This window comes from Triturus cristatus, chromosome 3_2 (assembly GCF_964204655.1).
Source record: "Triturus cristatus chromosome 3_2, aTriCri1.1, whole genome shotgun sequence".
NCBI classification, from domain to species: Eukaryota; Metazoa; Chordata; class Amphibia; order Caudata; family Salamandridae; genus Triturus; species Triturus cristatus.
This window is the reverse complement of record NC_140584.1, coordinates 143594388-143609008: the sequence shown is the minus strand read 5'-3', so window position 1 is coordinate 143609008 and position 14621 is coordinate 143594388.

Here is a 14621-nt window from a genome sequence, read left to right as displayed (position 1 = left end):
AATACAAAATCAACACAAATAACACATCCAATAGTACTTCAAATGTTCAAATCTTACCTTTACTTCGTAGATTGTGTGCAAATTTACCCAATACGTCAGATAATGTATCAAAAATGTTGCTTTGAAAACATCCAGTATGAATTCCTTAAAGATCTTACGTAGTTTCTCTGCACATTTTCCCACTACGCCAAAAAATATATCAAACATTTCGCTTTGAAAGCATCCAGTATGAATTCCTTAAAGATCTTTCGCAGTTTCTCTGCATAATTTTTCCAATACACCACATAATGTATCAACAGTTTTGCTTTGAAAGCATCCAGTATGAGTTCCTTAAGGACCTTACGTAGTTTCTCTGCACATTTTCCCAAAACACCAGATAATGTATCAAAAATTTCACTTTGAAAGCATCCAGTATGAATTCCTTAAAGATCTATACACCTTTCCATTAAAGCCGAATAGTGTATCTAAAATCTTTGTTTCATAAAAATTAAGTATGAGTTGAGTAATTCATAAGGCAATCTCGGTTTCATTTCCAAGTGTGTATCATTACAGTGACTCCAACCATTATTACACTTAAAATGAACTGTATAATGTCCACCTGTAGTAGTACTTCCAGCATGGAAAACAATAGCAACTGTTGCAAAAGTTCTTCCAGAAATGGATACTTGATTAACAACAAAAATTTCAATTTTGGTTTCCACTTTTCTTCCATTTGGTCGACAGCGTTGCAGCATTATAATCAAATATTTTCCATATCTTTGCAGGCATAATGCAGATAGCATTCTTGATTTACAATGAGAATACATCATCTCATGATCAGCTTCTTTTACTAATTTGGAAAATGGTACAGATTTGCAGTCAGGTATTGTTAAATATAAAAACCGTTCTCTGTCAACTATAGTCCTTGAAGATAATAAACACTCTTCACATGTATGTTCCCATTTGTAACTGAGTCCAAATAAACTCTCAATCTGAATTCCTTCATCTTCTAATACTCCAAGCATAACCATCAGAAATTCTTGTGCATCTTGCTGTATATTAGCACTGAACGTTAAAGATCCAGCACATGTATCCAACACTTGGCGAATACCAGAAGCAGAATTTATCTTACTTTTATCAGTTCTCAATTCTTGAAGTAAAGTGTAGAGTGCAGAACATAAAGTTTTTTCCTGACTTTCCATAATTTCACCACAAACATCTTCAAGATAAAATATAACATTTAGAATGACATTACCATAGCAGTTGACACCAGAAGCATTTTCTAATTAGTATCCAACAACATCATCACTTGTTTATATTTTCTGCTTTTTTACATCTTTTCTTTTGTGTTGATTTTCTTTCTGCTTTTCAACCATAGTTAACTCTTCAACATATTTGCGTCTTGAACACACAACACGTTTCTCTTAAATAGTATATTCACCTAAATGGGGAGCATAAAGCCTTCTCAAACGATTATATTCTCTTACACAATTAACATCAGCACTAACCTTGTTCTCATCAAAATCAATTAAATCAAACCATGACTGACTATGTTCTAACTCGAGATAATGCAACATATACCATTCCCTCTTTAAACACAGTTTTTCCAACATTTACCAAAGCATTATCTACACTTAGACCTTGTGATTTGTGAATAGTTATTGCATATGCTAAACAGGAGGGAAACTGTTTTGTACGAACATACAAGTCTTTTACAAGCAAAAAATGTACGTCAGAACGTGGAATCTGTTTTACCTCTGCAATCTGATCAAATTTAACTTTCAAAAATTCAATTCCATTTCTATTTTGATATATCACAAAATCAACAACTTTCCCCATTGCTCCATTCACTAAACCTTCTTCTACATTCAGATTACGCTTCAAAATGACCCGACAGTTTAAACATACATCTACATTTTTTTCTAAGCCAGCAGTTCTTGATACAGACTTTTCCAAAGAATCCAATTTAATCTGTAGTTTTTCTGAAAGAACAATTGTTATTCCTTGATGCTCTATTTTATCAATAGCTCCAATGTGAACTATTTCTTGATTTTACAATTTCATTAGCTCTCTATTAAATGTATAACACTCTTCCACTGTAGGCATTAAGCAAACTATAGACTTTATTTCTTTCATTTTCTTGTACATTACTTCTGCTGGTGTGTTTTCATTTGCAAACAAGTTCTTTAGTAGATGACTTTGAAAAGCTTGTTTACCATGTTTGCTTAGAACACCAATTCTGACATCTTTTAGATTATTTCCATACTCTTCATCTCTTGCTTGTCGCATATTCTGAGTGAGTTCTTTATATTCAAAATGTAACCGCAGATTCACATTTCCAATACTTCCCAAAGATTTCTTAGTGTCTTCATGTAGAAGAGTTTTAAACACTGGTTCTCCTTTTACAGGGGTTAGTTGTAGCAGATCTCCAAATACAATTAAATGTTTTCCCCCTAAGAGAACATCGTAATCTGTTTTTAATACCTGTTACATTCTTAAATGTACAAAAGCAAGCATTAAGTTTGAGACCATGCTCACCTCATCAATAATTAAAAGTTTCATTTTCTTCAGCACTCTTGACACTTCATAAGAAGCTTCTCCAGAGAACTTCTGATATTCTAATTTATTAATTTATTATCATGCTCCACTGGTAACAACAATAATCTTTGCAAAGTAACTCCTTTAACATTGTGTGCAGCTAATCCAGTTGAAGCTGTTACCACACAACATAAATGTGAACCAGTAGTTTTTTTTAAGATAACTGGTCAAAACTTTAATTAAAAATCTTGTGCCTGTCCCAGCTTGACCACTGATGTACATCAGAAGAGGTTTAAAAGATGAACACAGACATTATTTTTTTCATGCAACAAACCATGTTCTATCTGTTTTCTCACTTGCACATATATTTCTTTCTGTTCAACATGTACTTCGTGTGCTTGTTGCTTTGCAATTTCGACTTCATGCATAGCAATTGCTGCTTCATTTTCCAGCATTGGTTGTCCAGGAGGACCTTAACTACATGGACCACTACTTTGACTATGTTGAGAACTTTCATGAGCTATTTCAGCTATAATAGTCTTTCCTGTTCAACTTCATCATTCAACATTTTTAAATATGTAGGGACATTGAATGCTATCTTTACAAGCATTAAAAGAATCTTCGTAGCAGTCAAACTCTCCAAGTAATTCACTTTCGCTACGCCGTTGTTTAAACAGCTGCAGAAGGGCTAAATAGTAAAATTCTCGATTATCTGGAGTTTCACAACTAAGTTTCTTGTGGTTTATAAGATTACCCTTTGCATGTTTTATTAAACAACCATGACATCCAACTACTGCAAACTTTCCTTATTTTAAATTCTCTTTAACATTTCTTTTGAAGCTGTAATGTTGAAGTACTTCATACAGACATAGCTGTTCCAGATGTTGACTCCTTTTCGGATAGTATGTGTCCAACATATTAATTTTAAGAATGTCTGTACTATCTGGCTCATTTGCTGCTAATTGTTCAATTTCTTCCAATGATTTCAACACTCTATTTCGTTTGCAGGCAAGACCTAAACTTACCCAAATGGTTCCTCGGGACTTTGAATATAATCTTGAAGAACAAAAGCGGTCTGAACATTCATACGATCCAATTTCTAGGTGGGAAAGCCTTTTCAAACTTAAGCTGTACAATTTTTTGCTAAGACTATTCTCTTGTGCAATTTCTTCCTATAATTGTTTCAGATTTAGTTATGTACGATGTAACATAACGTGTAACAGCAATTGAGATATCCGCAACATACTGAATGTCCATGTTTGCATTCCACATTTTTAAACTGACTGGATTGTTGTCATTGATATACTTTAACACTTCTGTTCTTTTTAAGTTGTAGGTATTCTTTGGAGATTTCCGAGTTATTGTGTGCCTCACAGAAGAAAAAAAAGAATTTACTCTTCCTTTACAAATGACTGGACGGGGAAAACCAAACCGACATTTGGTGTTAAAATTTCCTTTAGACTTGTATTTTCTTCTGCAATACTTTCCACAACGGTGACTTTGGAAACATAAAACTTGCTGTCTCAAGCTTCTATCTCCTCCTTCTCTTGGAATCTCACATGTCACATACAGTTTGAGGAAAGACAATACTGTTTCATCAGAATCATTTCCAAATTTAGGTGCATCCTTGATCCATACTAGCATATGTATATGAGGTGCACCTCTTGCTTGATACTCCTTTCTCCAAAAGAAATCGGTGACTTCTCCAAGAGGTGGATTCTATTTATTACAGATAAAAGACATCTTACCTTGAAACTTATGATTAAAATATCTGCACACATTTACAGGATCCAATGAACACAGTTCACTAGGAGTCTTTATTTCAAAAAGTTTTATATTAGAATTCGCTTCTCTTAAAAACTCAAGCAAATCTTCCCATGTATACTCTGCACAGCTAAGTGTGACAAACCATGTTGGTGTACCCAAGTTCTGTAACATACACTTGAGTTCTCCATGACGACGATACCAATACTCATTTGTTCCACGTTGACATGCCATCAAATGGATTAACTGGGCTTCTAAATTTTCATCTATTTCATGAACTTTCTCCACACATTTTTTCCCAGAAAGAAGTGATTCATGAACTCCAGTTTTAAGTATATTATTCACTGCATATGAGAGAGAAGACAGATCACTTTCAAACAAAAGGTGAAATATGAATGGAACGCACTGTCGAAATCTAGGATCTTCAGAATATAATCTTGTTGACCGATATTCTGAAACTGGAATCCGTACAGGTCGGTCATCATATCAACCACCTGCTCCAGTAGGAAACAACTGTGGAAAACAACGAGCTTCCAAGCTTTTCTCCCATACAATCATTGGAGTTCCCTGTGCTGTTTTTATTTGAAATAACTCACTGCTACTTCCTATCACTTCATTTGAATGCAAAGGACATATTGTATAATGTTCATAAATCTCTTCAGTCCTTGACTTGACCACTTGAAATTTCAAAATCATCTTCTAAACGTATTACCTGTTCATCCACATTTAAATTTTTGTAATAAATATTGTTCTCCATAAGATGTAAGGTAGCCTTTTCAACTCTATTAAAATTCACATATCTTGCCATATTTTCACCATTTACTAAAATAACTACTTCCTCATCTTCCTCTTTCTCTCCAGCAATAGTTTTAATGTTTTTCTTAAAATCCAAAGGTAAGTACACTACTCTTCCTTTCAGTCCTCTTTGCAAGTCTGTTGGTGGCAGTTTACCTGTTTTAGGCTCCATCCGAATTATAGTTTGAAAAGGATGAACAGATTGAATTAGAACCGATTCATATGTATTTAATTTGGCCAGCTCCTGCGGAATAGCTACTAAGTCCAACTTATTATTCACTGCTATAGCAGGCATTTTGTTCTCTTCTAATTTGTTGTAATAATATTTACATATACGTTGATCACTACCTAACGCAAATCGACCTTCAACAAGCAAGTAAGTTGCAAATTCTTCCCACTTACCATTGTACTCCTTTTCAATTTTCAAATACATCAACATTCCTACTTTGACTTTTATAATGAGTACATCGACAATAAACACATAGTTTGGTATTTCAGAGCACACTACATTAAACTTTCCAATTTCTTCTTCAAACTGATCAGTGCTAATCACTGTCTCATCTCCGTCAACATCTGTAATTGTCAAACTTTCACTTTCTATGAACTGCTCTTCTGAACCAAAATATCGCATTTCAATATCATCACACTTTTTTGAACATATGATAAAGAACCATATAAAAGAGTTCCATTCAGTTCACTTAAACTTAATGCACAACTTTTTACATAGTACATAGCACAGTTTCTTTACAAAGTTCCGCATTTCTGAATGGTGTACTGCTAACATCTCAAATGATGAAAAACACTTTTACAAACTTATTTTGAAAGACAAGCCAGAGAATGCCCATGCTTCTCAGTATATTTTCTTACATAACATGGATCTTGTCCTTGTCACAACTTAATCTTCTGTTTTATACTTTTCTGAGTATATTCTCGTAGCAAATTTCGCATTATATCAATGGATTCCTATTGAATACTACAAATGCTACTGCAACTCCACTTATATACAGGAGCTCATGGACGTTTCCCTTGCACTTCTTCAGCTTGTGAGAAGTTGGCCTGGTATATGCTGTCCACTAATTAAAGTGGTCACCTTGCACCAGTCCAAATAACCCCTTATGGTGATAGGTTTAAGACAACCTTTATTGAAAGCTATCGTAGTGGTAGCTATGGAGAGCAGCCTTCAGCCTAAGTCTTGAAGGAATGTAAAGCAGCTTGTTTTACCAATCTATAATCTCTTGAATGACCAAATGAAAGGGCAACCATACCAGGCATATATTTAAAATATATGTATTTAAGATAAAACACACCCCTCTAGTCTCCTTATTAGGCTAGAGTTCGAAGTACTTAAGTTACAAGTCAGTATTCAACAGTAAAAGCACAAATACATGTTTGGGCCCTAGGGTCGTACCAAGTCATATACCAATAAAGTGGTATAAGAACCACGACTGAACTAGACACAAGGCCTAGAGCTGGTACAATCGCTGGGACCCCAAGGAACCACCCAAGGTAGTGACACAGGGGCCCCACGGGGGCCGTGTGGAGTGTGTGAACACAGCCGCGGGCTCCGGTTAGCTTCTATGGGGAAAGACGCTGTTAGATTTTTAAAGATTAGGGAAACTTAGAAATGAGTGAGCACCAAACCCTTTTGGATTAGGAAGTTCTAGGGCTAGCACCCACGGGTGCACTGGAGTACTAGTGTTACCTCACCCAGGGAAGCCGGGTGCATAGGTGTCTTTTGGTGTCGGGTTGCGTCGTCGATTTCAATGGGAGCTGTTGAAGAAGTGCTGCTGCCGGGAAGATGCGAAGTGTCCGAAGAGATCCAAGCCCAGATCGAAGATGAGAAGAACCTGAAAGCAGAGGGGACAGAGTCTGGGTCACTTGCCAGTGACCAGGTGCATGATAGACCAATGCCCACAGATGTCAGGTGCTTCAGGTGAGTTGATGGGTGTCTTGACTCTTCAGCCATGAGGTCCAGGAGGTATCGATGACAACCAGGAGCTGGATTCTAGCTGTCCCACAAAGTCTCTCAAGTGCTACGGTGTCAGCGACCAGAATGGACCCAACAAGCCTTGGTAACGGCGAGTAAAGTAGAAATAGAAGAAAGACGTTGGTGCAGACCAACAAGGTCTGTGGGACTCGCCCAGCAAGGGTAAGCCGGGGCACATCTGGGGCAACTAGGAAAGCCCAATCAGAAGAGCAGTTGCCTTTGTGGGGACCCACTAGCCAACGGGCTAGCAATTGCAAAGGAGCCTCAAGCAGTCACATTGGAAACTGGCCCATGGGTCACTCGTGGAGTGGAGGCCAGAGATCTTCGGTGCTGTAGATGCCCAAAGCTGGGGCTACTCGAGCCCAAAGCACAACTTCAAGGAAGACCAGGATGATGATGGATCGGCAAAAGATTACGGTGTCCAGGGGGTCATGGTTCCACATCCCCCTGAATAGCCACGGGTCTCAGCTTTGCTGTGGACTCAGGGTAGCCTTGGGGAAGTCTGGAAATCTGCCTGTGGTGATGCAAAGACTTCAGTGTCCGGCAGGAGCTTCAGAGTAGCAGACCGGTCAGTTGCTTCTTTGGTGCCTGCCAGGGGAGTCACTCCTTGACCCCAAGGGAGATTTCTTCAGTCTTCTAGTTGAAATAGAAAGTCAAAGGTCCAGGATATATGTTGCAGAGTTTCGTCCAGGGTAATCCAAAGCCTCAAGGACTGGGTACCCATACTTATACTAAGTTTGGGGGTTGAACACACTCTAGGGACCCACTTATGTATGGGAGGGTTTAGAAAGAGGGGTGGTTACACCCATTTCCTTTGTCCAGTTTCATGCCAGAGCAGGGGCAGGTAGCCCCTGCAACCAGTTTGAACTGGACTATGCACAGGGACACCAAGTGTGCCCCCAGTGCAGGACTTCAAAGTACCAGAGAGTGCTCCCGCCCAGCCCCAATACACATCTGCCTGTCTGGGGAGGTGGTTACACCTCACTGGGACAGGAAACCTATTGTCCAAGCCTCCCCTGCCGGAGTTTCGGTCAGCAGCAGGAGGCCAGACCCGTGTCTGTGGCATCCATTTTGTGATGCCAGGGCTTCAGAAAGTCTTTACCGGGCAGACCAGTGTGAACATGTCTTTCCCTCTAGAAGGGTGGAATGCTACCCCCGCTGCCAGAACTGGCTGGGGGGTAGTATTCCAAAGTCTTTGACACCAAACACAACATGTTTCCGTGCAGCCAGTCCAAAGTTAGCATGTACCGCGAGTTTATAATGCACTTAAGAGTATATGGTCAGGGTGCACCACAAACAGCATCAGAGGAGGTACTCCGATCGCTGCAGAGGGGCTCTGCTCATGCAGGGGCACCCTCTCACATAAAACCAAGCACTCTGCCTTCAGGATGGTTAAGGCCTGCCATAGGAGTGACTTATAGGTTTTCTATGTGTGCGCAATGGTAGTGAAATAGGTAGCCTTTACCACAGTAAGGGGTGCATGTACCACCTTACCCAGGCTGTAGTAGCAGACCTGTGGTGTCATTTTGGAGGGCTTCCCGGGGTGACATAATACATGCTACAGCCCCTAGTAGGCCTCTGAGGTACCTATGCCCTGGGTACATAGTATACATTATACAAGGGACTTATAAGGCACATAGTATACATTATACAAGGGACTTATAAGGCACTCCAGAATCCAATTTGCTTTTACACAAACACATTTTTTTCTACTTCAAGATCTTTCCTTTTCGTCAAATATATATTTTTCAATTATTTTTCACATTTTTTCACTATGTTAAAATAATAACATACAATTGCAAACCTTCCACTAACAACTTCCAGACCCAGTGCTGCAACATGATGGAGCACGACAGATGAGCACTAGGATGACAAGTAGTGCCATACAACCACCAGCAAGTATTTATTTAATTATTTACATACTCCTTTACAATTTATATATACCTGCACTACCTCGTACATTTCTCCTCTCCGCCACACCCCGCCACCCCACACCACTTTCTCTGCAACCCACCGCACACAACTTTATAAATAGTATTTTTAAAAATGTTAATCTATGTACTTAGAGTTATTTTTATCAACCAAACAGCACACATAAAAATTTCCATTATTACCTAACAATTTTATCAACAACTTTGCAAACATAACACTGCACCCAGGGCTTTAACTGGAGGGGGTGTCTGTGGGGATGTGACCACCAGCACTTTATTTTTGGGAGCCTCGAAACAGGTCTTTATAGGGCTCTATTTTCCGACCTCACAAACGTAATCCGTTTTTTTCCTTTATTGCACTGCAGTGACACTGTGAGAGCATGCACATTGCTCACTACTTAGAAGTGCAGACATCATGCCAATTGACTCGCATTGTAGGATAAGGGAAACCCTTTAAAGAGAGCCTTTTTCTCTCAGTATTTCCCTTCTCTTTTTGCAACGCACCAGCAACAGCATCGTGGGGTGATTAGCAGACAGACCACCAGGTGCGCAATGCCCATTGCCCCGGACTCTCTGACACAGCTTCCCGGGCGCACACACAGAGCCGCACCTGAGTACTTCACCGGTCTTCAAAACATAATGTTTTTGTAAAGGAGACTCTGTTCATTTTCACCCCTTTTTACAACCCCTACATGCCCATTCTACCTATTGCTGAAAGAATTAGGCTCCCCCGAAATTTCCCTCTGGTTGCGCCTCTGCAAATGACCACAACAAGGCACCTCCAGCACAAACCTGCTCTCACCTTACACACAGTCTTGTTTTAGTGCTACAAAAACACACACTTTTCCTGCCTCACTAAGTTCGCACCCCCCCTCTTTAATATGAACATAAAAGCTTTCCAATTACTTTTATATTCCTATACTGTACTTCACATGGAAATATAGAACTCAAGGTTCTCACCACCCCAAATTAGCTCTCTGGAATACTTTCTCAAATATAAGAAGTACAGGTATTCAGTATCTGTCAGTCACGGCCACTTTAAAACAGTGTACCTATAAACAACTCGACAAAACATTATTTTTCTAAATGAACGTATTTCACGTAAAAGCTCCTTTACATTTCTTTCGCTAGATGTACCTTTATTTAAAACACCACCAGAGAAGGGTGTTGAAGTATGCTCCACAAAGAGTAACTCAAAGCTTTGTTATTCTTTATTAAAAAATCTGCCTGTCAATGCTTATCGCAAGCCTTTTCAACACCTTAAGAGGGTAGCTGGATGAGTATAACACGTCGTATTTAAGATCGGGGAGGACGATGCACGGAAATATGAACGTATAATTGAATAAAGGCGAGTTGATGCATGGCCAGATGCATCAATGGATAGATACATAGATCAATGTATCAATGTATAGATGGATGGAAGGATGAATGAATGCAAAGACCAGTACTTACGATAGACGGGTGGGCTGATAAATGCTTAGGATTGATTCTGGGTCAGATATATCTATACATATATAGGTGTATAGCTGCTAGAATTGCACAGGGCTTACTATAGGCGAGTGCGCTCATAGATGCTTAAGATAAGTGGCCAAACAGATTTATGTATCTATATATATAAGTAGGAATATATGCATCAATTAAAAGATAGTTGAATGGCGCAGTGCTTAGGATGCATGGATACTGCGCTTTAATTGGGCCGGGTCTGGGGACCGGCACTTATTTTCAGGCAGCGTCCAAACGACTCTCTACCAGGCTCTATTTTCGGCCCTCTCAAAGATAGTCAATTTTTTTTTATTACACTGCAGTGACAGCATGCACATCAATGTATGCATGTTTATTTTGCTCACTACTGAAAACTGGAGACATCACGCTAGGTTACCCACGTGGTAGAAGAAAGGGAAACCCTTTAAACAATGTTTTTTTCCGAACCTACGATGATTGGAGAGGATTTTCTAAAGCACACAATAATACTCTTCTTGATTTAGACTACACCCCAACTTGCATAGCCCACACCCCTTTAAGAGCTTTTCCCCCCTTTAAGAGCCCCCACTTTTTTTCTCCCACTTAGAATCCTAACTACACCATAGTAACAAACAAACAGTGTAACCTTCCATTAAAATCTACTATGGCACCAAGTTTCATAATTTTCCATCAACGCTATCAGCCTTCTACCACAGTAAAAGAGTGTCTATCAGCACGAAGATGTCTTATCCACAGAAATGTTGTGTAATTTCTGTACCTGACTGCTGGAACACTCATCACCAAAATGTATTACAACATGGGAATTTGCCAGAAAAACATATACCATACCATAAACCGATTCATAAATGCTCACACTGCCACTGCACCACCCTCTTCCCCATTCTTCCTTAACTTCACAAAATTAAAGAAAGAGCCACACCAAACCTAGTAAACACACTATACCAATACAAGAACTTAATTTCAACAACTGTCTACCGGAACGTTCATGAGCAAAGCGTATTAAAACATACAAATTTGCGGGTAAACATATACCATGCCATGGGACACTTTATAAGTGCTCCCAGTGGTACTACATCACCTTGAGTAGCTCGACATCTGCACGTTACTAAATTAAGTGTTTTAATCAGAAACATACCCACCTCCCCCACACCCACCCCCGCCCTTCCTTAACCGTACAAAATCAAACAGAAACCCCCACCATTCCTAGTTGCGCCACCATACCCATACACAGGCCTAATTTTAACAGGTGTGTGCCGGAACACTTATCAACAAAAAGTATTCAAACATGCAAATTTGTGAGAAAAACATAAACGATAGCACGGTTAATACATAGGCCCACTCAAACTACATTACCTTTACTAACTACACATGCCCACGTTACAAATATCCGTTTTATAATCTGCAACATACGCACATCCCCCACCCCCCCATACCCATGCTTAAGCTTACGAAATCAAACAACGAGCCCCTGCACTCCCGTTACCGCCACTATAGCCATAGATAGACTTAATGTCAACAGGTGTCTGCCAGAACGCTCATCAGCAAAAGCTATTAAAACGTACAATTTTGCAACTCAAACATACACCATACCATAAGACGGTTTATAAATTGTCACAGTACCAGTACACCACCTCAACACCTGCTCTTGCTTAACTTTACGCAATAAAAGAAAGAGCTCAAGCAAACGTAGATGCGCCACTATAGCCATACACAGCCTTAACTTCAACAGATGTCTCCTGAAAAGCTCATCAGCAAACAGTTTTAAAACATGCAAATTTGTGGGTAAAACATATACCATGCCACAGGGCGCTTTATAAGTGCTCCCAGGGGTACTACATCACCTTTAGTAGCTCCACATCTCCACGTTACTATATTCTGTATTTCAAACAGCAACATAACTACCTCCCCCACACCCACCCCCGCCCTAGGTTAACAGTACGAAATCAAACAGAAACCCCACATTCCTAATAGCGCCACTATACCCATACCCAGGCTTAATTTTAATATGTGTCTACCGGAACACTTATCAGCAAAAACTATTCAAACATGCCAATTGGCGGGTAAAACATAAACCATCCCATAGCACTGTTCATAAATGGGCCCAGTAAAACTACATTACCTTTAGTAACTACACATGCCCACATTACAAATATCCGTCTTATAATCAGCAGCATACACACCTCCCCACCCACCTCCCTCCCTTGCTTAACCTTACGAAATCAAACAATGAGCCCCAGCACTCCTGTTACCGCCACTATAGCCATACATAGACTTAATGTCAACAGGTGTCTGCCAGAACGCTCATCAGCAAAACCTATTAAAACCTGCAATTTTGCAACTCGAAAATACACCATACCATAAGACGGTTTATAAATAGTCACAGTACCACTACATCACCTCAACACCCGCCCTTGCTTAACTTTACGCAATAAAAGAAAGAGCCCCGCAAACGTAGAAGCGCCACTATAGCCAAACAGAGGCTTAATTTTAACAGATGTCTCCCGAAACGCTCATCAGCAAAACGTATTCAAACATGCAAATTTGTGACTAAAACATATCCCATGCCATAGGGCGCTTTATAAGTGCTCCATGTGGAATTAGAACACATTTAGTAGCTCGACATCTGCACGTTACTATAGTCTGTGTTTCAATCAGCAACATAACCACCTCCCCCACACCCACCCCTGCCCTTGCTCAACCGTACAAAATCAAATAGAAACCCCCACCATTCCCAGTAGCGTCACTATACCCACATACAAAGTTAATTTAAACAGGTGTCTGCCGGAACACTTATCAGCAAAAGTATTGAAACATGCAATTTGGCGGGTAAAACATAAACCATCCCATAGCACGGTTTATAAATGGGCCCAGTCGAACTACACCACCTTTACTAGCTAGACATCTATATGTTACGAAAGTCGTTTAAACACTCTGTAGAGTGTATAGCAGGGCATGGGGAGAGTAAACAAAGTTCTAATTCCCAAACTTTTGATATACAGCCCCTTTACTATATCTATATTAAAGATATTAAATGGAATGAATAAAGTGACGAGTGTCTCAAAAGGGATAGTGAAGCTCACCATCAGTAAAACACGAAGGGCCCGATTCACAGAATTAACTTAAGACAAAATCCTAAACTTACTACTTTTGGTATTCACAGAATGCACTTACTACTTTTGGTATTCACAGAATGGATTTACGACTACTAACTTTACGTCCGCACTCGGGCCGGAAATTCCGGCTTGGAGGCGGAGCTTCCGGCCCGGAGGCAGAGCTTCCGGCCCAGAGGCAGGGCTTCCGGCCCGGAGGTGGAGATTTTGACCATGGCTAAATCTCTGCCACTGGCCGGAATCCCCACCTCCGGCCCGGAAGCTCCGCCTCCGGCACGGAAGCCCCGCCTCCGGCCCGGAAGCCCCACCTCCGCCCCGGAAGCCCCGCCTCCGGCCTGGAAGCCCCACCTCCGGCCCGGAAGCCCCACCTCCGGGCCGGAAGCCCCGCCTCCGGGCCAGAAGCTCCGGAATTTCCGGCCCGAGTGCGGACGTAAAGTTAGTAGTCGTAAATCCATTCTGTGAATACCAAAAGTAGTAAGTGCATTCTGTGAATACCAAAAGTAGTAAGTTTAGGATTTTGTCTTAAGTTAATTCAGTTAATCGGGCCCGAACCACTTAAACACCCACATATATCCGCCACAGCGACACAGTCTGACAAATAGTATCATTTATAATCACATGTAGTTCTCTAATGTCAACAAAGTCATACAGAAAATATACCGCACATTTACATTTTTTTATCTCTCACACATTTATAAAACATCTCTTCTAAAGAAGCACTCCCCAACTACTTCTATTTCATAAGAACAGACAATAATGAATACGTTTACTACCATATATTTTACTATATCTACCTTTTTATTATTCACTAGTCAGAAACTACAAAAACTATTCACTATACCCAAATGCAAACCAGAAACCATATTCATATTTATCTCAACTTAGGATCACATGATTCAAATTATGCGTACATATAAAAGCAACGTATCACTTTTCCTATCTCCATCTCCTTTCCATGTAATCTCCAAACACTGTACACGGCCCCACTGTACAAAAACCTACCCTGACTTAAATTCAAACCTACCTCTCAGTGTC